Raw genomic sequence first — 27,376 nt, forward strand, 5'->3', positions numbered from 1 at the left:
GTCCTTCACAGCTCCATCGGGGGGCCCACCGATGTCAGCCTCGAGGGACGGCCATAGGGATTCCACCGGGTCCAGGCAGAGCAGGAGGAATTCTGACTCTGCTGGACATAAGTTGACCGGCACCTCTGCAAACAGGTCCTCTGCTCCGCCTGCAGTGGACCCTGTTGAGGCAGTGGTTAGCGACAGGCGTCGTGGCTCCGTAGGTTCTGCAGTAGGACCTGACGCCTGTCCCAAGAGTGTGGGCATGGAGCGGAGACACTCTGTGTCAGACGAGGGCTCCATTAAGAAAACCCTAAAATATGCTGGATTGGAGCCTCGTTTTGACCATTTCCGGTCAACGGGGGGGTCGGAGCAAAGTTCCTCCACTGCGGTTGTGGAGGGGCTTGCGATGAAGGCTCCCCGTAAGCAGGCAAAGGTTGCCAAGAGTGATGGGACCTCACAGGCCCCTGTGCAGCTGCCCAGGAAGGACATCAGCGATATCTTCAGCCAGGGGCCAGAGATGGGTGAGAGCGACTTCGAGGAGATGGATAGGAGCCATTCTGCAAAGAGACAGCGAGAGGAAGAGGAGTCCGGAGTTCGGAGGAAAGCTGCCTATCGGAGTTCGGATGAGAGCAGTGTGGGGGTTGGAGCCGCCCACGTATCTGGCTCTGACCCTACCAACATCCAAGATTTATTGACCCCTCAAAAAGGGGGTCCAGACTCGCAGCTGATCTCCGAGTACGACTCTTCTGGTTCGGACCCTGACCTCAACTAAGACTATGTTGGTTCCTATCAAAGTCGCCTCACTAAATGTGAGGTCCCTAAAGAGCCCTGTCCGCAGGACTGCTTTATTTTCATTTTTAGAGACTGTGGACTTTGACCTTTGCCTGCTTCAAGAATGTGGAATCCCTAATGACTTGGAATATCAAGATTTAAAGATGGACTGGAAACTAGGCCCCTCAGTCTGGTCTGGTGGAAATGACTGTCGCTCTGCGGGGGTTGGATTGCTCTGCCGAGGTCGTTTTATCTCCATCCAAACAGTGACTGAAATCATGCCCGGCAGAGCTATTTTAATACATTTGCTTTTTAATGGAATTTTAATTCGTGTTTTAAACGTTTATGCCCCTCCTACCAAACAGGAGAGGGCAGAACTATTAGAGATTTTACCATTGTTTTGTGTTGGGTCTACCCCCCTGCTGGTGGGTGGTGATTTTAACTGTGTGCGAGATGGAGAACACCGGCAGGGTGGGGATTTTAATCGAAAAATTGACCGTACTTCTTACCTGCTCAAGAATTTTATTGGTGATTTTAAATTGAAAGATTGCTGGAGGGAACTCTTGCCTGCGGACCCAGGCCCCACCTGGTCCAATGGAAGAGTGAGCTCCAGAATTGATTTTATTTTCACTTCTAATAGTTTTATTCCCAAAAAATGTTTGCTTTTAACAAATATTTTATCTGATCACAAGCTCCTTTCAGTGCACCTGGAGCTAGAGGGAGAGCAAAAAGCTTGTAGGGGTCCCTGGAGACTAAACACCACACTCCTGGAGGACCCCATCATTAAAGAGGAGTTTGTGCGGACCTACCAGTGTTGGCAGTCCCATAGAGCGCCCAGTCAGCCTATGCTACACTGGTGGGAGGGCATTAAACCCAAAATCAGAGCTTTTTTTATTCGAGCAGGTAAGAAGAAAGCAAAAGAGAAAAAACAATGGTTTTATGTTCTTAATAAACGTTTACATGTACTTTTTAAATTGAAGGAGATTGGTATGGATGTTGATGATGATATCTTAAATCTTAAAGCTGAAATAAAATATGCCATAGAAGAGAAAGGGAAACAAATAATTTTTAATTCACATGTAAAGCACCTCGAGGATGGCGAGAAGTGTTCCCGGTTCTTCTTCAAAAAGGTAATGGATAAACGAGATGTCATTTTAAACCTTGAAGGAGAAACCACTATGGTCGGCATTTTAAATTCTGCTTTTAATTTCTACCAATCTCTTTTTAACAAGAAAAATATTGATCCTTCCTTTTTAGAACATGTTCTTAATTCCCTTGATGCCAAGCTAGATATTTTAGACCAGGAAGTTTTATCCCGTAATATTACCTTGGAGGAACTTTTATTTGCTTTTAAAAGTTTTTCTAATGGGAAAGCTCCTGGGGAAGATGGTCTGCCCATCGAATTTTATCATGCTTTTTGGGAAATTTTAAAGAATGACATGTTTTTATTGTATAAGGAAGTTTTTATTACTGAAGAGCTGCCCCCTTCCTGGAGGAGGGGGATTGTGTCCTTAATTTTTAAAAAAGGTGAGAGGGACCAGTTAAAAAACTGGCGCCCTATTACTCTTTTAAACGTTGATTGTAAAATTTTAGCTAAACTAATAACAATCCGTTTTAAACCTTTTATTCATAAATTAATCCATCCAAACCAGGTATGTGGGGTACCTGGGAGGTCAATTACTGAGTCCCTGAATATTTTACGTGACATCATTTGGTATTTTAAAGAAAGGGGTCAAAGCCTTGCTATTTTATCCTTAGATTTCGAGAAGGCTTTTGACCGGGTCTCCCATGAATATCTTTTTATGGTTCTTAAAAAGATGGCTGTTCCTGAAATTATTTTAACACGTATTAAGCTTTTATATCGATCCTGTTTTAGCCAAATTTCTATCAACGGATTTTTAACTAAAGGTGTTCCTCTTTTATCAGGGGTGAAACAGGGGTGCCCGTTGTCTCCGCTCCTTTTTATTTGTGCCATAGAACCTCTGTTCACCCTAATAAGAGATGATAAAGTCATCAGAGGCGTGCCCATACCTGGAGGAAGGGGGAACCAGGTAAAAATCCTAGGCTATATGGATGACGCCACCGTCCTATGCCCAGACGCCGCTTCTATGAGACGGGCATTGAGGAACACCGGCTTTTTTTGTGAAGCCTCTGGTTTTAAATTAAACGTTGATAAGTGTGACTGTTTTTATACTGGTGTATGGGATTCCTCTGTGACACCAGGAGTTAACATGCAGCAGGATCAGATAAAAATTTTAGGAATTGTTTTTAATCAAGAAAACGATGGGAGACCCAATTGGGATTCAGTAATTGCCAAAATGGAAAAAAAGGTTTTAATGTGGAATTTGAGAAATCTCACCATGGAGGGAAAAGTTTTAATAATTAAATCTGTTTTATTACCCATAATGCTTTATGTAGCTATGGTTTTCCCTCCAACAATTTTATATATTAAAAAAGTGACCAGGATCTGTTTTATGTTTTTATGGGGTTCCAAAATGGAAAAACTAAAACGTGATTTTATGTACAGATGTAAGGACAATGGCGGGAGAGATGTTCCTAACCTTTTTAACTTCTTTTACATTAAATACTTTTGCTTCTGTTTTAAAATATATAATTCTGATGGTATTTTTAGCTACTTTTTAAAGTACGCTACGGGCATGATTTTTAAACGATGGTTTCGTGTCCCTTTGAATTCTCCTGTGCTTCTGTGTCCCCCAAAACAATATGCGGTGCTCGAAAAAACTGTCAGGCTCCTAGGTCTCCAAGAATTGGAGCCTGACATATTGGGGGACCAGAAAAAAGTGTCACTCTCCTGTAGGCGGCAGGAGGATACACTGGCAGTTTCAAATTTCTCACAGGCAAGGTCCAAGGTGGTGTGGCGGAACGTTTTCGGGAAATTTATGGCAAATGTGCACAAGGACCTTGCCTGGGCAATCGTTCACCAGTGCCTCCCTACTCGTGAATTCCAGCATAGGCGAGGACTGGTGGCGAGAGCCAAGTGCCCGAGAGACAGGTGTGGTGACGACGAGACGATAATGCACCTGTTTTGGAACTGCCCATATGCACAGGAGGTTTGGAGGAAGGTAGGCCCATTGCTGAAATGGGCCTGCGGTCTTAAAGATCTTAAATTTGAATACGTGTTTTATGGTCTTTTTAACTGCCCAAGTTTTAAACAGCAAATGGTCTGTTGGATCATTTTAAACTGTTTTAAGAATGCCATTTGGAAGGTTAGGAACATTCTGCTTTTTAAACATGATTTTATTGACGTTAAAAATTGTGTGAAATATGCCCTAAGTGAAATGTATATTTATTATCTTAGGGACAAAAAGCAGCTAGGGGTAAAAGAAGCAACATCCATGTGGTGTTTGCAAATGTGGAATACCATAACATTGTAAATAAAAATGGTTTTATTCTTTTATGTCTTTTATGCCCTGTATAAATTTTATCCTGCTATTGTTCTGTACTTTTATTATAACATCTGTATTAATGGTCTTATTATTATTACTTTTGTATTCATTTAAATGTATGAATATTCATGTATTATGCTGTTGATTTTATCTTGTGGTTTCAATTTTAAAAAAAAGTCTGTAAAATATATTATTTTTGCCAATAAAAAACTTTGTTGAAACCTTATCTGTTCTTATCAGTTTAATATCTGATACGTCCCCTATCTGGGGACCATATATTAAATGGATTTTTAGAACAGGGAGATGGAAATAGAGCTTGCTCTGTCCACTCCACGCATTGACCTGGTATTGCAGTATTTCCAGGACCGGTGCACCCTTCCCTTATGTGTTGACTAAAATCAGATTCCAAAAGTGTTTTTTCTCTTTGCCATTGTTTCTGTCTTTCTGAAGGGATCTCCCCTTTTAATCCCATTATTTCAACACCTGTTGGACAATGCATTTGTACAGTCATGTGTGATAATGAGCTCATTTATTAAATGCAATTAATGAATACATTGCCACCTCTTGTTGTGTGTGTGTGTGTGTGTGTCTTCTGTGTTTCTGTGTTTCCGGCATTTCACATTGGAACAGCTCATTCACCTTCCTTGTCTTCTCTCCGCCCTCCCTCCCTCCCTCCTAGGTAAGTTAAAGAGCTGCACCTGAGCCAGCCACTGATTGATGCAGCACCACAGTCAAATAGTGGAGTGGAGTGGAGTAGGGGAACAGCAAACAGCCATTAAAGCAGCCAGCCGCCTACCCGCCACAATGGACCTACCTGTGTACACTAGGTGGATGTGATGGAATGTACTGTCGTCCCTACATTTCAAGAAGAAGTAAGAATTGCAGTTGCAACAAACCCTTGCTTGCCTACAAAGAGAGCAGCAATTTGGATTTGTTACTATGTTACCTGGAAGAATAACAAACTGTGCAAGGATGGAGGTTGTAGGAGCAAAGAGAAGTTGTCTGTAAAGTTGGTGGATGCCTATTTTCCATTTTGCAGTCCCTTGTCTCCCTCTTGTGGCCTCCTGGAGGCAAATAAATGTGCAAAAAAAAGACAGCCTGGCGGCCGGCTGTTGCAGTGTTGCCCTCTCAGGCAACACTGAGTGACTGACTGAGCCTCACAGTCTTATATAAAGTTCAGACGGAACTTTGCACGTGTCATAGTGGAGCCCTCAGGATTCCAGAGCCAGCTTTCTGACATCATAATGGGGCCTGCCTCAGAGATAAAAGCCTGGGCCCAGGCAGTGTTGTTCAGTGCTGCTCAGCAGGCAGCACAGGACTGGATTAAAGCTGATACAAGGTGTGAAGGAACAAGGGGTGGCTGTGGGCATGCACTTGCTGCCGCTGCCAGTGTTTATCTGCATGGCAGGAGGGCATTTGGGCGTTGCCAGGAAGGCGTTTTTATGTAGATTCCTCCTCTTTCAGCACTGCATTGTGGTGCAAGCAAAAGAAGCAAATCCTGTCTGGCTTCCTCTCCGGCCTTTATTCACCTCCCGCTTAGTAGCTGTAAATGTGTGTGAGCCTGCAGGGCCCCATGGAATTGCCTAGGAGTAGGCTGAATCGCTGCAAGGGGTGAACAGCAGTATGGGACAGGCTCGGGCAAGGCAAGGGCCGCTCGGGTTATCGCTTCTCGGCCTTTTGGCTAAGATCAAGTGTAGTACTTTAGGGTATTGCCTTGTTTCTTGGTCAGGAGGTGCCCTGGTACCCTTTTCCTTGGCCTGGGGGGATCGTTTCTCTTAGGAGAGACTTCACCCCTCTGCTGCTATTGGGGAGGAGGATTAGTCCAGGGCAACGGGGAGCGATCACCTGCCTGGTACTCCGGTACTGAAGGTATTTCTTTGGAGATTGCTGGAATTCTTTTGGAGCAGGATGGAGGAAATTCCCGAACATATGCGAACCAGGAATGCGGTCCGGTTTTTCGTGGAGGAATCTGAGAGGCAAAGGAAGGATTTGGAGTTCATCACGAAGGTCCTTTTGTTGGATTTCTTTCAGCTGGAGAGATCGTGCATTTTGGCGGTGATGGACTATCCGAGGAGAGGGTGCTTTGACGTTACCTTCGCTACAGAAGAAATTTATTCTGATTTTTTGGAACGCTTGAAGGAAGGTAAAAGGGACCCAAGACTTGTGGGTGTGAAGGTAACACCACATTTTGTGCCAAACAAGAAGTTGGTGGTCGTAAAGATGTTTTCGCCTTACGTGGAAGAAGAGGACATTAAGTCATTTCTCACTAAGTTTTGTGAGGAGGTGGTGGGAAAGGGGAAAGTGTTTAACCCCTTTGGATTTTGGACTGGGAAATGGAAATTTCTTTGTAAATTTGCAAGAATTGGTGAATCTGGAAACCTATTGTTTCCTCCAGCGCGGTTTAAGATTGGAAGTGCATGTGGAAATTTATTTTTTTTGGGAATGGATATGTTTTGTTTGAATTGTAAAGATTATGGTCATGAGAGAGAAACGTGTGAGAAAGTAATGTGTACAAAATGTCTGCAAGAGGGACATAAGTATAATGAATGTCAGAAAGGGAAAGTATGTAATATGTGTGGAGAGGAGGGGCACATATTCAAATCATGCCCAAAGAAAAGCAAACGTGAGGTACAAGACGAAAATAAGAAGATAGTCAAAAGAAAGGAAGCGGAAGTTAGTTTGGAAGAAGGAAAGCTTCAGAAATTGGAAGGAAGTGGGCAAAGTGATGAGAAAAAAAGGAAAAAAGCAGAGAGAAAGAAAAAAAGTGTCATTTCAGAAGAGGAAAGAGCAGAAAGAGACAGGTTACTGGAAGAAGTAGAGCAGTTACGTAGTAAAATTAATTTTGAAAAAATGCGGAGAAGGGTGCGGCTCTGTGTAAGAGAAAATTTACCAGGGTTTCTTGAACGGTATGGTGTGCCAACGTGGTTAGCGTGCATTGTAAACTGTGAATGGGATGGTAATGATTTGCAGGAACATTTAGTGGATATGTTAGGAACTATTGCTGTTAAAAAAGGAATGTTTTTTTGATTTCTTAAAAGGAAAAAAGGAAAGAGGAAAACAAAAGTTAATTATACGTTTTCAGTTTTCATTGTGATGATCTAAGTCTTTTTTATTTTGAATTTTATGATTTTTAAGACGTGATCTGAATGATAAAAAAAAAAAAAAAAAAAAAAAAATCTGTTCTTATCAGTTTAATATCTGATACGTCCCCTATCTGGGGACCATATATTAAATGGATTTTTAGAACAGGGAGATGGAAATAGAGCTTGCTCTGTCCACTCCACGCATTGACCTGGTATTGCAGTATTTCCAGGACCGGTGCACCCTTCCCTTATGTGTTGACTAAAATCAGATTCCAAAAGTGTTTTTTCTCTTTGCCATTGTTTCTGTCTTTCTGAAGGGATCTCCCCTTTTAATCCCATTATTTCAACACCTGTTGGACAATGCATTTGTACAGTCATGTGTGATAATGAGCTCATTTATTAAATGCAATTAATGAATACATTGCCACCTCTTGTTGTGTGTGTGTGTGTGTGTGTCTTCTGTGTTTCTGTGTTTCCGGCATTTCACATTGGAACAGCTCATTCACCTTCCTTGTCTTCTCTCCGCCCTCCCTCCCTCCCTCCTAGGTAAGTTAAAGAGCTGCACCTGAGCCAGCCACTGATTGATGCAGCACCACAGTCAAATAGTGGAGTGGAGTGGAGTAGGGGAACAGCAAACAGCCATTAAAGCAGCCAGCCGCCTACCCGCCACAATGGACCTACCTGTGTACACTAGGTGGATGTGATGGAATGTACTGTCGTCCCTACATTTCAAGAAGAAGTAAGAATTGCAGTTGCAACAAACCCTTGCTTGCCTACAAAGAGAGCAGCAATTTGGATTTGTTACTATGTTACCTGGAAGAATAACAAACTGTGCAAGGATGGAGGTTGTAGGAGCAAAGAGAAGTTGTCTGTAAAGTTGGTGGATGCCTATTTTCCATTTTGCAGTCCCTTGTCTCCCTCTTGTGGCCTCCTGGAGGCAAATAAATGTGCAAAAAAAAGACAGCCTGGCGGCCGGCTGTTGCAGTGTTGCCCTCTCAGGCAACACTGAGTGACTGACTGAGCCTCACAGTCTTATATAAAGTTCAGACGGAACTTTGCACGTGTCATAGTGGAGCCCTCAGGATTCCAGAGCCAGCTTTCTGACATCATAATGGGGCCTGCCTCAGAGATAAAAGCCTGGGCCCAGGCAGTGTTGTTCAGTGCTGCTCAGCAGGCAGCACAGGACTGGATTAAAGCTGATACAAGGTGTGAAGGAACAAGGGGTGGCTGTGGGCATGCACTTGCTGCCGCTGCCAGTGTTTATCTGCATGGCAGGAGGGCATTTGGGCGTTGCCAGGAAGGCGTTTTTATGTAGATTCCTCCTCTTTCAGCACTGCATTGTGGTGCAAGCAAAAGAAGCAAATCCTGTCTGGCTTCCTCTCCGGCCTTTATTCACCTCCCGCTTAGTAGCTGTAAATGTGTGTGAGCCTGCAGGGCCCCATGGAATTGCCTAGGAGTAGGCTGAATCGCTGCAAGGGGTGAACAGCAGTATGGGACAGGCTCGGGCAAGGCAAGGGCCGCTCGGGTTATCGCTTCTCGGCCTTTTGGCTAAGATCAAGTGTAGTATCTGTTCTTATCAGTTTAATATCTGATACGTCCCCTATCTGGGGACCATATATTAAATGGATTTTTAGAACAGGGAGATGGAAATAGAGCTTGCTCTGTCCACTCCACGCATTGACCTGGTATTGCAGTATTTCCAGGACCGGTGCACCCTTCCCTTATGTGTTGACTAAAATCAGATTCCAAAAGTGTTTTTTCTCTTTGCCATTGTTTCTGTCTTTCTGAAGGGATCTCCCCTTTTAATCCCATTATTTCAACACCTGTTGGACAATGCATTTGTACAGTCATGTGTGATAATGAGCTCATTTATTAAATGCAATTAATGAATACATTGCCACCTCTTGTTGTGTGTGTGTGTGTGTGTGTCTTCTGTGTTTCTGTGTTTCCGGCATTTCACATTGGAACAGCTCATTCACCTTCCTTGTCTTCTCTCCGCCCTCCCTCCCTCCCTCCTAGGTAAGTTAAAGAGCTGCACCTGAGCCAGCCACTGATTGATGCAGCACCACAGTCAAATAGTGGAGTGGAGTGGAGTAGGGGAACAGCAAACAGCCATTAAAGCAGCCAGCCGCCTACCCGCCACAATGGACCTACCTGTGTACACTAGGTGGATGTGATGGAATGTACTGTCGTCCCTACATTTCAAGAAGAAGTAAGAATTGCAGTTGCAACAAACCCTTGCTTGCCTACAAAGAGAGCAGCAATTTGGATTTGTTACTATGTTACCTGGAAGAATAACAAACTGTGCAAGGATGGAGGTTGTAGGAGCAAAGAGAAGTTGTCTGTAAAGTTGGTGGATGCCTATTTTCCATTTTGCAGTCCCTTGTCTCCCTCTTGTGGCCTCCTGGAGGCAAATAAATGTGCAAAAAAAAGACAGCCTGGCGGCCGGCTGTTGCAGTGTTGCCCTCTCAGGCAACACTGAGTGACTGACTGAGCCTCACAGTCTTATATAAAGTTCAGACGGAACTTTGCACGTGTCATAGTGGAGCCCTCAGGATTCCAGAGCCAGCTTTCTGACATCATAATGGGGCCTGCCTCAGAGATAAAAGCCTGGGCCCAGGCAGTGTTGTTCAGTGCTGCTCAGCAGGCAGCACAGGACTGGATTAAAGCTGATACAAGGTGTGAAGGAACAAGGGGTGGCTGTGGGCATGCACTTGCTGCCGCTGCCAGTGTTTATCTGCATGGCAGGAGGGCATTTGGGCGTTGCCAGGAAGGCGTTTTTATGTAGATTCCTCCTCTTTCAGCACTGCATTGTGGTGCAAGCAAAAGAAGCAAATCCTGTCTGGCTTCCTCTCCGGCCTTTATTCACCTCCCGCTTAGTAGCTGTAAATGTGTGTGAGCCTGCAGGGCCCCATGGAATTGCCTAGGAGTAGGCTGAATCGCTGCAAGGGGTGAACAGCAGTATGGGACAGGCTCGGGCAAGGCAAGGGCCGCTCGGGTTATCGCTTCTCGGCCTTTTGGCTAAGATCAAGTGTAGTATCTGTTCTTATCAGTTTAATATCTGATACGTCCCCTATCTGGGGACCATATATTAAATGGATTTTTAGAACAGGGAGATGGAAATAGAGCTTGCTCTGTCCACTCCACGCATTGACCTGGTATTGCAGTATTTCCAGGACCGGTGCACCCTTCCCTTATGTGTTGACTAAAATCAGATTCCAAAAGTGTTTTTTCTCTTTGCCATTGTTTCTGTCTTTCTGAAGGGATCTCCCCTTTTAATCCCATTATTTCAACACCTGTTGGACAATGCATTTGTACAGTCATGTGTGATAATGAGCTCATTTATTAAATGCAATTAATGAATACATTGCCACCTCTTGTTGTGTGTGTGTGTGTGTGTGTCTTCTGTGTTTCTGTGTTTCCGGCATTTCACATTGGAACAGCTCATTCACCTTCCTTGTCTTCTCTCCGCCCTCCCTCCCTCCCTCCTAGGTAAGTTAAAGAGCTGCACCTGAGCCAGCCACTGATTGATGCAGCACCACAGTCAAATAGTGGAGTGGAGTGGAGTAGGGGAACAGCAAACAGCCATTAAAGCAGCCAGCCGCCTACCCGCCACAATGGACCTACCTGTGTACACTAGGTGGATGTGATGGAATGTACTGTCGTCCCTACATTTCAAGAAGAAGTAAGAATTGCAGTTGCAACAAACCCTTGCTTGCCTACAAAGAGAGCAGCAATTTGGATTTGTTACTATGTTACCTGGAAGAATAACAAACTGTGCAAGGATGGAGGTTGTAGGAGCAAAGAGAAGTTGTCTGTAAAGTTGGTGGATGCCTATTTTCCATTTTGCAGTCCCTTGTCTCCCTCTTGTGGCCTCCTGGAGGCAAATAAATGTGCAAAAAAAAGACAGCCTGGCGGCCGGCTGTTGCAGTGTTGCCCTCTCAGGCAACACTGAGTGACTGACTGAGCCTCACAGTCTTATATAAAGTTCAGACGGAACTTTGCACGTGTCATAGTGGAGCCCTCAGGATTCCAGAGCCAGCTTTCTGACATCATAATGGGGCCTGCCTCAGAGATAAAAGCCTGGGCCCAGGCAGTGTTGTTCAGTGCTGCTCAGCAGGCAGCACAGGACTGGATTAAAGCTGATACAAGGTGTGAAGGAACAAGGGGTGGCTGTGGGCATGCACTTGCTGCCGCTGCCAGTGTTTATCTGCATGGCAGGAGGGCATTTGGGCGTTGCCAGGAAGGCGTTTTTATGTAGATTCCTCCTCTTTCAGCACTGCATTGTGGTGCAAGCAAAAGAAGCAAATCCTGTCTGGCTTCCTCTCCGGCCTTTATTCACCTCCCGCTTAGTAGCTGTAAATGTGTGTGAGCCTGCAGGGCCCCATGGAATTGCCTAGGAGTAGGCTGAATCGCTGCAAGGGGTGAACAGCAGTATGGGACAGGCTCGGGCAAGGCAAGGGCCGCTCGGGTTATCGCTTCTCGGCCTTTTGGCTAAGATCAAGTGTAGTATCTGTTCTTATCAGTTTAATATCTGATACGTCCCCTATCTGGGGACCATATATTAAATGGATTTTTAGAACAGGGAGATGGAAATAGAGCTTGCTCTGTCCACTCCACGCATTGACCTGGTATTGCAGTATTTCCAGGACCGGTGCACCCTTCCCTTATGTGTTGACTAAAATCAGATTCCAAAAGTGTTTTTTCTCTTTGCCATTGTTTCTGTCTTTCTGAAGGGATCTCCCCTTTTAATCCCATTATTTCAACACCTGTTGGACAATGCATTTGTACAGTCATGTGTGATAATGAGCTCATTTATTAAATGCAATTAATGAATACATTGCCACCTCTTGTTGTGTGTGTGTGTGTGTGTGTCTTCTGTGTTTCTGTGTTTCCGGCATTTCACATTGGAACAGCTCATTCACCTTCCTTGTCTTCTCTCCGCCCTCCCTCCCTCCCTCCTAGGTAAGTTAAAGAGCTGCACCTGAGCCAGCCACTGATTGATGCAGCACCACAGTCAAATAGTGGAGTGGAGTGGAGTAGGGGAACAGCAAACAGCCATTAAAGCAGCCAGCCGCCTACCCGCCACAATGGACCTACCTGTGTACACTAGGTGGATGTGATGGAATGTACTGTCGTCCCTACATTTCAAGAAGAAGTAAGAATTGCAGTTGCAACAAACCCTTGCTTGCCTACAAAGAGAGCAGCAATTTGGATTTGTTACTATGTTACCTGGAAGAATAACAAACTGTGCAAGGATGGAGGTTGTAGGAGCAAAGAGAAGTTGTCTGTAAAGTTGGTGGATGCCTATTTTCCATTTTGCAGTCCCTTGTCTCCCTCTTGTGGCCTCCTGGAGGCAAATAAATGTGCAAAAAAAAGACAGCCTGGCGGCCGGCTGTTGCAGTGTTGCCCTCTCAGGCAACACTGAGTGACTGACTGAGCCTCACAGTCTTATATAAAGTTCAGACGGAACTTTGCACGTGTCATAGTGGAGCCCTCAGGATTCCAGAGCCAGCTTTCTGACATCATAATGGGGCCTGCCTCAGAGATAAAAGCCTGGGCCCAGGCAGTGTTGTTCAGTGCTGCTCAGCAGGCAGCACAGGACTGGATTAAAGCTGATACAAGGTGTGAAGGAACAAGGGGTGGCTGTGGGCATGCACTTGCTGCCGCTGCCAGTGTTTATCTGCATGGCAGGAGGGCATTTGGGCGTTGCCAGGAAGGCGTTTTTATGTAGATTCCTCCTCTTTCAGCACTGCATTGTGGTGCAAGCAAAAGAAGCAAATCCTGTCTGGCTTCCTCTCCGGCCTTTATTCACCTCCCGCTTAGTAGCTGTAAATGTGTGTGAGCCTGCAGGGCCCCATGGAATTGCCTAGGAGTAGGCTGAATCGCTGCAAGGGGTGAACAGCAGTATGGGACAGGCTCGGGCAAGGCAAGGGCCGCTCGGGTTATCGCTTCTCGGCCTTTTGGCTCAGATCAGGTTTATTGCCTGGTCTGGGCCGGGGGTTCGGTCTTTCGTGGAGTCCTCTCCGACGTTTTTGGGAGCGATCATCGTGCCGTTGGGCATTCCTCATCAAGATGGCAGCTGTGCGGAATACAATTCGTTTTGTGGTGAATGAGCAGAGGAGAGAAGAAGTGGATACTGGGCACATCATTGAGAACATCCTTCTGGACCTGGCTGGAGTCACATTGGTAGAGGTATTCTGTATCCAAGCTTTCAGCAATATTGCTACGTATGACGTATCCTTTTTTGAGGCCGCCTACTGTCTAAATGTTTTTCAGTTGCTCAAGGAGAAACATATGCATGAGGCTTTAAAATCTATTGAAGTGCTACCTCTTTTCTCAGCAGTGGAGAAATGTATTACCATCCACATGTATAACCCATTTCTGGATAGAAGGCTGGTCAGGGCCTTTTTAGCTCACTACTGTACCCATGTTAGAGGAGGTGTGGAGCAGAAGAACCTATGGGGAGTTTTCAATGGTGATATCAAGTACTGGGTCAGGCTGAAACCTGACTCCAGCTGTATTGGAGGAGTGATGAATCCTCCTGCTAATTTTTCCATTGGTGGGAACAAGGGATATCTTTACTACCAAGATATGCCATCATTTTGCAGATCATGTTTTTCCTACGGGCATACTAAAGATGCATGTAAAGGCAAGGTTTGCAGAAATTGCAAGGAAACAGGACATGAGGTTAGTGCATGCATTTCCCCATCCAGGTGTGATATTTGTGGTTTGCCTGGTCATACCTGTAGAAAATGCCCAAAGGTGTTTCCCTTCTTAGGGCAAGAGAGAAGGACATGGGGCAGACAGGTGAGAACAACAAGTTCCCTTGCTGCCTCTTCTGATGTAATTTCAGAGCCTGCTGGCAGTGTTTCTGTGGCTGCTTCTCAGGACCCTGGGAAAGCTGGATTAGGAGAGGTTCTAACCTCACATACTGACAGCATGGAGTTGGGTGTGGTCCCTCCTGCAGAGCCAACTGTTGATGAGACACCTGTGGTTATACCTATGGAAGGTGAAGACACAGCGCCACCTAGTGGGTGTGCATACCCTGATAATGGTGCAAGTATGCAAATTTTGTCTTTCTCTAGCCCAGAGTCAAAAACGGAAGACTCAGCTAAAGTGGAGTGGTCAATATCGGAGGAGGACGAGAAGGAGGCCAGGATGCCTAGTGCCACTAGTGCGGAAATTTTCCACAAAGTTGTCTCAAAAAGGGGGAAATCTGGAAAGGCGGTGAAGAGACTGAAGATTGGTTTGTTGGAAGATTCTGCTCATGCAAATCCTTTCTCATTGCTGGACAGTGACTCTAGTTGTAGCCCTAAGTCATCTGAGGTGGCCTCAGAAGTACCCAGCTCTCCTGGGGAAGGTTTCCTCAGTGAAGTCAATGTGGCAAATCTGGAAAGAGCAATGTATTTCCCTGGGACGTGATATGTTCTGGCTATTTCATGGCTTGCTTTTCCACTAACCATACTATGCCCGCATGTCTTTGAGATTAAAGATTGTCTCACAAAATGTACGGGTGTTCTCCTCTGCTCACAAGCGTGCTGCAGTCCTGGACTTTTTGGCCTCTAAGGGCAGTGACATTGTTTGCGTACAAGAATGTGGTTTATCAAAAATGCCAAGGAAAGAAGAATGGAAGTTTGGGGAAGCAATTTGGTCTTTTTCTTCCACAAATAGGAATGATGGAATTGGTATTCTCTTTAAAAATAATGAGTTTGTCATCAAACAGACTCAAATTATACAGGAAGGAAGATGTGTCTGTGTGTTACTATCCTATAAGGGATGGCAGTTTAGGCTTATCAATATCTATGGCCATGCTGTGAAATCTGATAGGTTGGCACTTTTTGATAGTTTAAAATTTTTTCTACATGGTAAAGTTCCTGTTATTATTGTCGGTGATATTAACTGTATCCTGGAGAAGCAGGCCCGAGCTGGATCCACAGAGTCTAATGTGGACGCTACCGGAAGTTTGTGGAATAAAATTTTGCAGGACTTTGCTTTGCAGGACGCTGTCACCAGGAAACCAGGTCCATTTACGTACCATGCCGATGACGGAAGAACGGATTCTCGTCTGGACTTTTTCTTTTTTTCTATTTCAGCAATGAAATGTGTAGATTATGCGCAGGAGAGAGTGTGGTTTTCAGATCACGAGTGTTTGTTGGGGGTTTTTGTTATAAATAATTTCTTTTATGGTAGAGGGGTATGGAAGATGAATGTTAGTTTTCTGAGTGATGAAAGGGTAAAAACTAGGTTTGGGAAAAAATATGGGTTTTGGGTTAGGAAGAAAAGTTCTTTCTCTAATGTGTGTGAATGGTGGGTATGGGTGAAAAAAAAGATTGGTGGGTTTTTTAGACAGATAGGGTATAGAAGAGCGAGAAGGAAAAGATTGCAATATTCACGCTTTAATATGCGGATGACGTTCCTTCAACAATGTAAAAATTTGGGTATGGATGTAAGACACGATTTGGAAAAAACAAAAAAAGATATTAAGGAGTGGTTCCGAGAGAAAGGGAAAGAAATAATATTTAGGTCTAAGGTGGAGGTTAGAGATAATCACGAGAAGTGCACTAGATTTTTCTTTAAAAAAATGTGTGGTGGGAAAAGTGGTATGAATGTGTTATTGGATAAGGATGATAAAGAGGTGTTTGGTAAGGATGTGATTGATGTGGTGTCTGATTTTTATAAACAACTGTATGATGTGAAGAAGTGTGATCTGGGTGACGATGATGAGTTTTTGGATATTGTGTGTAATTTTGTTCCTGAAAGTGAATGTGAGCTTTTGCTTGGTGAGATTATGGATGGTGAAGTAAAGGATGTGGTGGGAAGTATGGCCAAAAATAAGTCTCCAGGGACCGATGGAATACCAGCTGATTTCTATGGGAAATATTGGGATATAATTGGGAAGGATGTTATTGATGTTATGAGAGTGTTGTTTTCTGGGACGAATATGTGTGATGTGATGAAGAAGGGTATGGTAGTTCTGTTGCATAAAAAAGGAGATAAGAGACGGTTAGAAAATTGGCGACCAATTACTTTGCTGAATACGGATTATAAAATTTTTGCCAAGCTGATTGCGAATCGTATGAGAGATGTGATTGGGTGTGTAATTGATGAGGATCAGGTATGTGCGGTACCGAAAAGGAAATTGCATGAGAACGTGGCGTTGGTGCGGGACATGCTTGAGGATTGTAAGGGTCGGAATAAGAAGGTGATTGTGTGTGCGTTAGATTTTGAGAAAGCGTTTGATCGTGTGGCGCATGTGTTTTTGTTCAAAGTGTTAGAGAGAATGGGTTTTCCGGTTCAGTTTGTGAGTTTGTTGAAGAAATTATACGCGAATGCAAAGAGTTGTGTGCAGGTGAATGGGTTTTTTTCAGAATCATTTAGTATTATGTCTGGTGTGCGACAGGGTTGTCCGTTGTCTCCCATCCTTTTTATTTGTGCGATTGAACCATTGTTGCAAATGATTAGAAATGATAAGGTTGTGAAAGGTTTGGTGGTGCCCGGGTGTGATGGAAAGCGTGTGAAAGCTTTGGGATATATGGATGATATTTGTGTATTGTGTGATTCAGTGTATGATATGTCCAGAGTGAAGTTGATTGTAAATATGTTTTGTATTGCGTCTGCTTTTAAAATAAATTGGGGTAAGAGCAAATTTAAAATTTTTTTCAGTAATGAGCGAGTGTGTGATTCTGATATGGAACAGGTGAATGGTGTGAGAATTTTGGGTATTGTGTTTGATGATGAGCTGAAAGGGAAAGAAAGTTGGGATGAGTTAGGTGGTAGGATTGTGCGAAAGTTGGAAATGTGGAGAATGAGGGATCTTTCTTTTTCGGGGAAGGTTTTAATTGTCAAAAGTATTATTCTACCTATGATTTTATATGTTGCTCTGGTTTTTCCTCCTGCTGTTGCTATGTTAAAAAAAGTGAATAGAGTTTTGTTCCTTTTTCTATGGGGGAGCGGGATTGAGAAGGCAAGGAGAGAAATTCTAATGAAAAGCAGACGTAATGGAGGCCTTGATTTCCCAAATTTGGAGATTTTCATTGGAATTAATTGTGTACGTTTTTTTGTAGAGCTTTTATTTAAGGAATCCAAGGCTTCCAGAATGTCTAAATATCTAGCTGGAACGGTGATTCAGCGTCTAAGTTGGGAAAAACGAAATTTATGTAAACCAATTGCTTTCCAGTGCACGGGGTGGTATTTGTATGTAGAAAAATTTATCAAAAAGTTCCAGCTAGAGGATGTAAGAATGGAGAGATTTTTGAGAGAAAAGAATGTTGTGAGAAGTATGTGTATGAATAATGTGATGTGTTCTGTAAATGGTTTGAATTCGATGGAGTCTAAGTCTGTGTGGAAGAAGATTGTTACGTATGATGTGTCAAATAAGCAGAAAGATTTATTATGGATGTCGGTACATGGAGTGTTGCCTGTAAGGAGTGTTCAGAAAAGAAGAGGTTTGGTTGCATCTGAAAGGTGTCCGAGAGAAGGTTGTGGGGATGATGAGGATGTGAGTCATGTGTTTTGGTCGTGTAAGCATGCAAAGGATGTTTGGAAAAAGTTGAGTGGGTTGTGCGAAGAATTGACTGGTTTGAAGAGTTTGACGTATGAAATTGTCTTGTTTGGTTTGTGTAGTTTGGGTAGTGAAAAGGATAGAGTGTTGTGGATTTTTTTGACTTGTGTGAAAGAGGTATTGTGGAATACGAGGAATTTGAATGTGTATAAAAGAGAAGTATTTGAGATGGAGGATGTGGTTAGTATGGTATTGGCTAAATTGTATTTTTATTATAAATGGGATCTAGAAAGAGGTATGGATGCGGAAGGGATATGGCGAATGTTAAAATGGAGGTATTTAGTTTGAGGAATTTTGTTTGATTTATCTTGTATTTGATGGAAAAATAAAATAATGAACCAGAATGATGAGATTTTTTGAAAAATAGAGAGGTGGTTTGAACAACTACAGTTCTCGGTTTTATTCAAAAAACCTGAATGGTTTAATAAAAAAAAAATAAAAAAAAAAAAAAAAAAAAAAAAAAAAAAAAAAAAATCTGTTCTTATCAGTTTAATATCTGATACGTCCCCTATCTGGGGACCATATATTAAATGGATTTTTAGAACAGGGAGATGGAAATAGAGCTTGCTCTGTCCACTCCACGCATTGACCTGGTATTGCAGTATTTCCAGGACCGGTGCACCCTTCCCTTATGTGTTGACTAAAATCAGATTCCAAAAGTGTTTTTTCTCTTTGCCATTGTTTCTGTCTTTCTGAAGGGATCTCCCCTTTTAATCCCATTATTTCAACACCTGTTGGACAATGCATTTGTACAGTCATGTGTGATAATGAGCTCATTTATTAAATGCAATTAATGAATACATTGCCACCTCTTGTTGTGTGTGTGTGTGTGTGTGTCTTCTGTGTTTCTGTGTTTCCGGCATTTCACATTGGAACAGCTCATTCACCTTCCTTGTCTTCTCTCCGCCCTCCCTCCCTCCCTCCTAGGTAAGTTAAAGAGCTGCACCTGAGCCAGCCACTGATTGATGCAGCACCACAGTCAAATAGTGGAGTGGAGTGGAGTAGGGGAACAGCAAACAGCCATTAAAGCAGCCAGCCGCCTACCCGCCACAATGGACCTACCTGTGTACACTAGGTGGATGTGATGGAATGTACTGTCGTCCCTACATTTCAAGAAGAAGTAAGAATTGCAGTTGCAACAAACCCTTGCTTGCCTACAAAGAGAGCAGCAATTTGGATTTGTTACTATGTTACCTGGAAGAATAACAAACTGTGCAAGGATGGAGGTTGTAGGAGCAAAGAGAAGTTGTCTGTAAAGTTGGTGGATGCCTATTTTCCATTTTGCAGTCCCTTGTCTCCCTCTTGTGGCCTCCTGGAGGCAAATAAATGTGCAAAAAAAAGACAGCCTGGCGGCCGGCTGTTGCAGTGTTGCCCTCTCAGGCAACACTGAGTGACTGACTGAGCCTCACAGTCTTATATAAAGTTCAGACGGAACTTTGCACGTGTCATAGTGGAGCCCTCAGGATTCCAGAGCCAGCTTTCTGACATCATAATGGGGCCTGCCTCAGAGATAAAAGCCTGGGCCCAGGCAGTGTTGTTCAGTGCTGCTCAGCAGGCAGCACAGGACTGGATTAAAGCTGATACAAGGTGTGAAGGAACAAGGGGTGGCTGTGGGCATGCACTTGCTGCCGCTGCCAGTGTTTATCTGCATGGCAGGAGGGCATTTGGGCGTTGCCAGGAAGGCGTTTTTATGTAGATTCCTCCTCTTTCAGCACTGCATTGTGGTGCAAGCAAAAGAAGCAAATCCTGTCTGGCTTCCTCTCCGGCCTTTATTCACCTCCCGCTTAGTAGCTGTAAATGTGTGTGAGCCTGCAGGGCCCCATGGAATTGCCTAGGAGTAGGCTGAATCGCTGCAAGGGGTGAACAGCAGTATGGGACAGGCTCGGGCAAGGCAAGGGCCGCTCGGGTTATCGCTTCTCGGCCTTTTGGCAAGATCAGGTGTAGTATTTCTGCATCTGGTTTTGTTGGGAGGTGTCCGGGGTACCCTGCTCCTTGGCCTTGGGGGATCGTCTCTTTTCACAGAGAGACTTCACCCCCTTGCTGCTATTTGGGGAGTGGGCTTAGCCCCCGGACAACGAGTTGCGATCGCGCCTTACCCAAGAGGTCAACCGGCCTTGAGGCGTTTTTCTAAGAGCGTTCCGAGGGCGTTTATCGGGCTTCGTAGGTGTCTGGGGTACCCTAATCCTTGGCCTTGGGGGAGGGTTCCACTTAATTGTGGAATCTGAGCCCTTGCTGCTATAAGGGACAGGCTTAGCCCCCAGGCACTGAAAATGCCATATACATTTGGATTTGCATCCGGGGACACCCGGTTGCGCCAGTCCGTCCGCATCGAGGTGGAAGAAGGCCATCGCCAGCGGAAGAACCTTCGCTTCATTGTGGAGGTGATTCTGCTGGACTTCCTGGGGCTCAAGCGGGCGGACATCCTGTGTCTCAACGACCAGGAAAGCCGCGGTCGGTACACCGTATCCTTTACGGCCGCGGCATGTTGCGACAACATGCACAAAAGATTGTCTGATGCGGACCAGAGTGAGGAGCGGCTAAATGGACTGAACTTTTTATTCCTCTACGGGGAGGAAGAAGTCCCGCTCGTGATGTGCATGTTCAGTCCATTTGTCTCAGAGTGTGACATTGAAACCTTCCTCAGTCGTTACTGCAGGGAGGTCCGCTTCTCACATAAAATCTTGAACACCCAGAGCTTCTGGAATGGCAAAAGAAAATATTGGGTGAAGTTCCGCCAGGATCCCAATGGCATTGGAGGCTTACATCACCCACCCCAGAACTTTGCCATTGGGAAGAATCGAGGATTCCTATTTTACCCCCAGATGCCAATAGCCTGCCGGAACTGCTTGAGATATGGCCACACCAGAGAACATTGTGACCGGCCCCATGTGGTGCAGTGTAACAGGTGTGGCCAGGTTGGACACGTAGCGGCAAAATGCAGTTCCGAGGTGTTGTGCAATCTGTGCGGCATGACTGGGCATGCTTTTAAAGATTGCCCCCGCAGAGCGAAATCTGGGCCACCCAGACCAGGGCCAGAGCGGCAGTTTGCAACATGTGCAGACGCCGCTGGTAATGCCCCAAAACGAGCATTGACGACTGAGGGGTCCAGGCCAAAGTCCTTCACAGCTCCATCGGGGGGCCCACCGATGTCAGCCTCGAGGGACGGCCATAGGGATTCCACCGGGTCCAGGCAGAGCAGGAGGAATTCTGACTCTGCTGGACATAAGTTGACCGGCACCTCTGCAAACAGGTCCTCTGCTCCGCCTGCAGTGGACCCTGTTGAGGCAGTGGTTAGCGACAGGCGTCGTGGCTCCGTAGGTTCTGCAGTAGGACCTGACGCCTGTCCCAAGAGTGTGGGCATGGAGCGGAGACACTCTGTGTCAGACGAGGGCTCCATTAAGAAAACCCTAAAATATGCTGGATTGGAGCCTCGTTTTGACCATTTCCGGTCAACGGGGGGGTCGGAGCAAAGTTCCTCCACTGCGGTTGTGGAGGGGCTTGCGATGAAGGCTCCCCGTAAGCAGGCAAAGGTTGCCAAGAGTGATGGGACCTCACAGGCCCCTGTGCAGCTGCCCAGGAAGGACATCAGCGATATCTTCAGCCAGGGGCCAGAGATGGGTGAGAGCGACTTCGAGGAGATGGATAGGAGCCATTCTGCAAAGAGACAGCGAGAGGAAGAGGAGTCCGGAGTTCGGAGGAAAGCTGCCTATCGGAGTTCGGATGAGAGCAGTGTGGGGGTTGGAGCCGCCCACGTATCTGGCTCTGACCCTACCAACATCCAAGATTTATTGACCCCTCAAAAAGGGGGTCCAGACTCGCAGCTGATCTCCGAGTACGACTCTTCTGGTTCGGACCCTGACCTCAACTAAGACTATGTTGGTTCCTATCAAAGTCGCCTCACTAAATGTGAGGTCCCTAAAGAGCCCTGTCCGCAGGACTGCTTTATTTTCATTTTTAGAGACTGTGGACTTTGACCTTTGCCTGCTTCAAGAATGTGGAATCCCTAATGACTTGGAATATCAAGATTTAAAGATGGACTGGAAACTAGGCCCCTCAGTCTGGTCTGGTGGAAATGACTGTCGCTCTGCGGGGGTTGGATTGCTCTGCCGAGGTCGTTTTATCTCCATCCAAACAGTGACTGAAATCATGCCCGGCAGAGCTATTTTAATACATTTGCTTTTTAATGGAATTTTAATTCGTGTTTTAAACGTTTATGCCCCTCCTACCAAACAGGAGAGGGCAGAACTATTAGAGATTTTACCATTGTTTTGTGTTGGGTCTACCCCCCTGCTGGTGGGTGGTGATTTTAACTGTGTGCGAGATGGAGAACACCGGCAGGGTGGGGATTTTAATCGAAAAATTGACCGTACTTCTTACCTGCTCAAGAATTTTATTGGTGATTTTAAATTGAAAGATTGCTGGAGGGAACTCTTGCCTGCGGACCCAGGCCCCACCTGGTCCAATGGAAGAGTGAGCTCCAGAATTGATTTTATTTTCACTTCTAATAGTTTTATTCCCAAAAAATGTTTGCTTTTAACAAATATTTTATCTGATCACAAGCTCCTTTCAGTGCACCTGGAGCTAGAGGGAGAGCAAAAAGCTTGTAGGGGTCCCTGGAGACTAAACACCACACTCCTGGAGGACCCCATCATTAAAGAGGAGTTTGTGCGGACCTACCAGTGTTGGCAGTCCCATAGAGCGCCCAGTCAGCCTATGCTACACTGGTGGGAGGGCATTAAACCCAAAATCAGAGCTTTTTTTATTCGAGCAGGTAAGAAGAAAGCAAAAGAGAAAAAACAATGGTTTTATGTTCTTAATAAACGTTTACATGTACTTTTTAAATTGAAGGAGATTGGTATGGATGTTGATGATGATATCTTAAATCTTAAAGCTGAAATAAAATATGCCATAGAAGAGAAAGGGAAACAAATAATTTTTAATTCACATGTAAAGCACCTCGAGGATGGCGAGAAGTGTTCCCGGTTCTTCTTCAAAAAGGTAATGGATAAACGAGATGTCATTTTAAACCTTGAAGGAGAAACCACTATGGTCGGCATTTTAAATTCTGCTTTTAATTTCTACCAATCTCTTTTTAACAAGAAAAATATTGATCCTTCCTTTTTAGAACATGTTCTTAATTCCCTTGATGCCAAGCTAGATATTTTAGACCAGGAAGTTTTATCCCGTAATATTACCTTGGAGGAACTTTTATTTGCTTTTAAAAGTTTTTCTAATGGGAAAGCTCCTGGGGAAGATGGTCTGCCCATCGAATTTTATCATGCTTTTTGGGAAATTTTAAAGAATGACATGTTTTTATTGTATAAGGAAGTTTTTATTACTGAAGAGCTGCCCCCTTCCTGGAGGAGGGGGATTGTGTCCTTAATTTTTAAAAAAGGTGAGAGGGACCAGTTAAAAAACTGGCGCCCTATTACTCTTTTAAACGTTGATTGTAAAATTTTAGCTAAACTAATAACAATCCGTTTTAAACCTTTTATTCATAAATTAATCCATCCAAACCAGGTATGTGGGGTACCTGGGAGGTCAATTACTGAGTCCCTGAATATTTTACGTGACATCATTTGGTATTTTAAAGAAAGGGGTCAAAGCCTTGCTATTTTATCCTTAGATTTCGAGAAGGCTTTTGACCGGGTCTCCCATGAATATCTTTTTATGGTTCTTAAAAAGATGGCTGTTCCTGAAATTATTTTAACACGTATTAAGCTTTTATATCGATCCTGTTTTAGCCAAATTTCTATCAACGGATTTTTAACTAAAGGTGTTCCTCTTTTATCAGGGGTGAAACAGGGGTGCCCGTTGTCTCCGCTCCTTTTTATTTGTGCCATAGAACCTCTGTTCACCCTAATAAGAGATGATAAAGTCATCAGAGGTGTGCCCATACCTGGAGGAAGGGGGAACCAGGTAAAAATCCTAGGCTATATGGATGACGCCACCGTCCTATGCCCAGACGCCGCTTCTATGAGACGGGCATTGAGGAACACCGGCTTTTTTTGTGAAGCCTCTGGTTTTAAATTAAACGTTGATAAGTGTGACTGTTTTTATACTGGTGTATGGGATTCCTCTGTGACACCAGGAGTTAACATGCAGCAGGATCAGATAAAAATTTTAGGAATTGTTTTTAATCAAGAAAACGATGGGAGACCCAATTGGGATTCAGTAATTGCCAAAATGGAAAAAAAGGTTTTAATGTGGAATTTGAGAAATCTCACCATGGAGGGAAAAGTTTTAATAATTAAATCTGTTTTATTACCCATAATGCTTTATGTAGCTATGGTTTTCCCTCCAACAATTTTATATATTAAAAAAGTGACCAGGATCTGTTTTATGTTTTTATGGGGTTCCAAAATGGAAAAACTAAAACGTGATTTTATGTACAGATGTAAGGACAATGGCGGGAGAGATGTTCCTAACCTTTTTAACTTCTTTTACATTAAATACTTTTGCTTCTGTTTTAAAATGTATAATTCTGATGGTATTTTTAGCTACTTTTTAAAGTACGCTACGGGCATGATTTTTAAACGATGGTTTCGTGTCCCTTTGAATTCTCCTGTGCTTCTGTGTCCCCCAAAACAATATGCGGTGCTCGAAAAAACTGTCAGGCTCCTAGGTCTCCAAGAATTGGAGCCTGACATATTGGGGGACCAGAAAAAAGTGTCACTCTCCTGTAGGCGGCAGGAGGATACACTGGCAGTTTCAAATTTCTCACAGGCAAGGTCCAAGGTGGTGTGGCGGAACGTTTTCGGGAAATTTATGGCAAATGTGCACAAGGACCTTGCCTGGGCAATCGTTCACCAGTGCCTCCCTACTCGTGAATTCCAGCATAGGCGAGGACTGGTGGCGAGAGCCAAGTGCCCGAGAGACAGGTGTGGTGACGACGAGACGATAATGCACCTGTTTTGGAACTGCCCATATGCACAGGAGGTTTGGAGGAAGGTAGGCCCATTGCTGAAATGGGCCTGCGGTCTTAAAGATCTTAAATTTGAATACGTGTTTTATGGTCTTTTTAACTGCCCAAGTTTTAAACAGCAAATGGTCTGTTGGATCATTTTAAACTGTTTTAAGAATGCCATTTGGAAGGTTAGGAACATTCTGCTTTTTAAACATGATTTTATTGACGTTAAAAATTGTGTGAAATATGCCCTAAGTGAAATGTATATTTATTATCTTAGGGACAAAAAGCAGCTAGGGGTAAAAGAAGCAACATCCATGTGGTGTTTGCAAATGTGGAATACCATAACATTGTAAATAAAAATGGTTTTATTCTCTTATGTCTTTTATGCCCTGTATAAATTTTATCCTGCTATTGTTCTGTACTTTTATTATAACATCTGTATTAATGGTCTTATTATTATTACTTTTGTATTCATTTAAATGTATGAATATTCATGTATTATGCTGTTGATTTTATCTTGTGGTTTCAATTTTAAAAAAAAGTCTGTAAAATATATTATTTTTGCCAATAAAAAACTTTGTTGAAACCTTATCTGTTCTTATCAGTTTAATATCTGATACGTCCCCTATCTGGGGACCATATATTAAATGGATTTTTAGAACAGGGAGATGGAAATAGAGCTTGCTCTGTCCACTCCACGCATTGACCTGGTATTGCAGTATTTCCAGGACCGGTGCACCCTTCCCTTATGTGTTGACTAAAATCAGATTCCAAAAGTGTTTTTTCTCTTTGCCATTGTTTCTGTCTTTCTGAAGGGATCTCCCCTTTTAATCCCATTATTTCAACACCTGTTGGACAATGCATTTGTACAGTCATGTGTGATAATGAGCTCATTTATTAAATGCAATTAATGAATACATTGCCACCTCTAGTTGTGTGTGTGTGTGTGTGTGTCTTCTGTGTTTCTGTGTTTCCGGCATTTCACATTGGAACAGCTCATTCACCTTCCTTGTCTTCTCTCCGCCCTCCCTCCCTCCCTCCTAGGTAAGTTAAAGAGCTGCACCTGAGCCAGCCACTGATTGATGCAGCACCACAGTCAAATAGTGGAGTGGAGTGGAGTAGGGGAACAGCAAACAGCCATTAAAGCAGCCAGCCGCCTACCCGCCACAATGGACCTACCTGTGTACACTAGGTGGATGTGATGGAATGTACTGTCGTCCCTACATTTCAAGAAGAAGTAAGAATTGCAGTTGCAACAAACCCTTGCTTGCCTACAAAGAGAGCAGCAATTTGGATTTGTTACTATGTTACCTGGAAGAATAACAAACTGTGCAAGGATGGAGGTTGTAGGAGCAAAGAGAAGTTGTCTGTAAAGTTGGTGGATGCCTATTTTCCATTTTGCAGTCCCTTGTCTCCCTCTTGTGGCCTCCTGGAGGCAAATAAATGTGCAAAAAAAAGACAGCCTGGCGGCCGGCTGTTGCAGTGTTGCCCTCTCAGGCAACACTGAGTGACTGACTGAGCCTCACAGTCTTATATAAAGTTCAGACGGAACTTTGCACGTGTCATAGTGGAGCCCTCAGGATTCCAGAGCCAGCTTTCTGACATCATAATGGGGCCTGCCTCAGAGATAAAAGCCTGGGCCCAGGCAGTGTTGTTCAGTGCTGCTCAGCAGGCAGCACAGGACTGGATTAAAGCTGATACAAGGTGTGAAGGAACAAGGGGTGGCTGTGGGCATGCACTTGCTGCCGCTGCCAGTGTTTATCTGCATGGCAGGAGGGCATTTGGGCGTTGCCAGGAAGGCGTTTTTATGTAGATTCCTCCTCTTTCAGCACTGCATTGTGGTGCAAGCAAAAGAAGCAAATCCTGTCTGGCTTCCTCTCCGGCCTTTATTCACCTCCCGCTTAGTAGCTGTAAATGTGTGTGAGCCTGCAGGGCCCCATGGAATTGCCTAGGAGTAGGCTGAATCGCTGCAAGGGGTGAACAGCAGTATGGGACAGGCTCGGGCAAGGCAAGGGCCGCTCGGGTTATCGCTTCTCGGCCTTTTGGCTAAGATCAAGTGTAGTACTTTAGGGTATTGCCTTGTTTCTTGGTCAGGAGGTGCCCTGGTACCCTTTTCCTTGGCCTGGGGGGATCGTTTCTCTTAGGAGAGACTTCACCCCTCTGCTGCTATTGGGGAGGAGGATTAGTCCAGGGCAACGGGGAGCGATCACCTGCCTGGTACTCCGGTACTGAAGGTATTTCTTTGGAGATTGCTGGAATTCTTTTGGAGCAGGATGGAGGAAATTCCCGAACATATGCGAACCAGGAATGCGGTCCGGTTTTTCGTGGAGGAATCTGAGAGGCAAAGGAAGGATTTGGAGTTCATCACGAAGGTCCTTTTGTTGGATTTCTTTCAGCTGGAGAGATCGTGCATTTTGGCGGTGATGGACTATCCGAGGAGAGGGTGCTTTGACGTTACCTTCGCTACAGAAGAAATTTATTCTGATTTTTTGGAACGCTTGAAGGAAGGTAAAAGGGACCCAAGACTTGTGGGTGTGAAGGTAACACCACATTTTGTGCCAAACAAGAAGTTGGTGGTCGTAAAGATGTTTTCGCCTTACGTGGAAGAAGAGGACATTAAGTCATTTCTCACTAAGTTTTGTGAGGAGGTGGTGGGAAA

At 44.4% G+C, this 27,376-nt stretch overlaps 5 non-coding genes and 4 pseudogenes across 5 annotated transcripts; all 9 read left to right on the forward strand.

Annotated features, from left to right (window-relative positions):
• Positions 1-4,347: 4,347 nt before the first annotated feature.
• LOC142691217 (U2 spliceosomal RNA) lies at positions 4,348-4,539 on the forward strand. Its single transcript, XR_012859847.1, has one exon. It is a non-coding gene; the product is annotated as a U2 spliceosomal RNA (small nuclear RNA).
• Positions 4,540-5,821: 1,282 nt separating this feature from the next.
• Positions 5,822-5,932, forward strand: LOC142691289 (U2 spliceosomal RNA; annotated as a pseudogene).
• A 1,351-nt stretch (positions 5,933-7,283) lies between these two features.
• Positions 7,284-7,489, forward strand: LOC142691243 (U2 spliceosomal RNA; annotated as a pseudogene).
• A 1,282-nt stretch (positions 7,490-8,771) lies between these two features.
• On the forward strand, positions 8,772-8,962 carry LOC142691315 (U2 spliceosomal RNA). The gene has a single exon (XR_012859880.1). It is a non-coding gene; the product is annotated as a U2 spliceosomal RNA (small nuclear RNA).
• Positions 8,963-10,244: 1,282 nt separating this feature from the next.
• On the forward strand, positions 10,245-10,435 carry LOC142691316 (U2 spliceosomal RNA). Its single transcript, XR_012859881.1, has one exon. It is a non-coding gene; the product is annotated as a U2 spliceosomal RNA (small nuclear RNA).
• Positions 10,436-11,717: 1,282 nt separating this feature from the next.
• Positions 11,718-11,908, forward strand: LOC142691318 (U2 spliceosomal RNA). Its single transcript, XR_012859882.1, has one exon. It is a non-coding gene; the product is annotated as a U2 spliceosomal RNA (small nuclear RNA).
• Positions 11,909-18,263: 6,355 nt separating this feature from the next.
• LOC142691266 (U2 spliceosomal RNA) lies at positions 18,264-18,434 on the forward strand (annotated as a pseudogene).
• Positions 18,435-25,269: 6,835 nt separating this feature from the next.
• Positions 25,270-25,461, forward strand: LOC142691219 (U2 spliceosomal RNA). Its single transcript, XR_012859848.1, has one exon. It is a non-coding gene; the product is annotated as a U2 spliceosomal RNA (small nuclear RNA).
• Positions 25,462-26,743: 1,282 nt separating this feature from the next.
• On the forward strand, positions 26,744-26,854 carry LOC142691290 (U2 spliceosomal RNA; annotated as a pseudogene).
• The last annotated feature ends 522 nt before the right edge of the window (positions 26,855-27,376 follow it).

Source organism: Rhinoderma darwinii (genome assembly GCF_050947455.1).
Source record: "Rhinoderma darwinii isolate aRhiDar2 chromosome 5 unlocalized genomic scaffold, aRhiDar2.hap1 SUPER_5_unloc_36, whole genome shotgun sequence".
In the NCBI taxonomy this organism is placed as follows: Eukaryota; Metazoa; Chordata; class Amphibia; order Anura; family Rhinodermatidae; genus Rhinoderma; species Rhinoderma darwinii.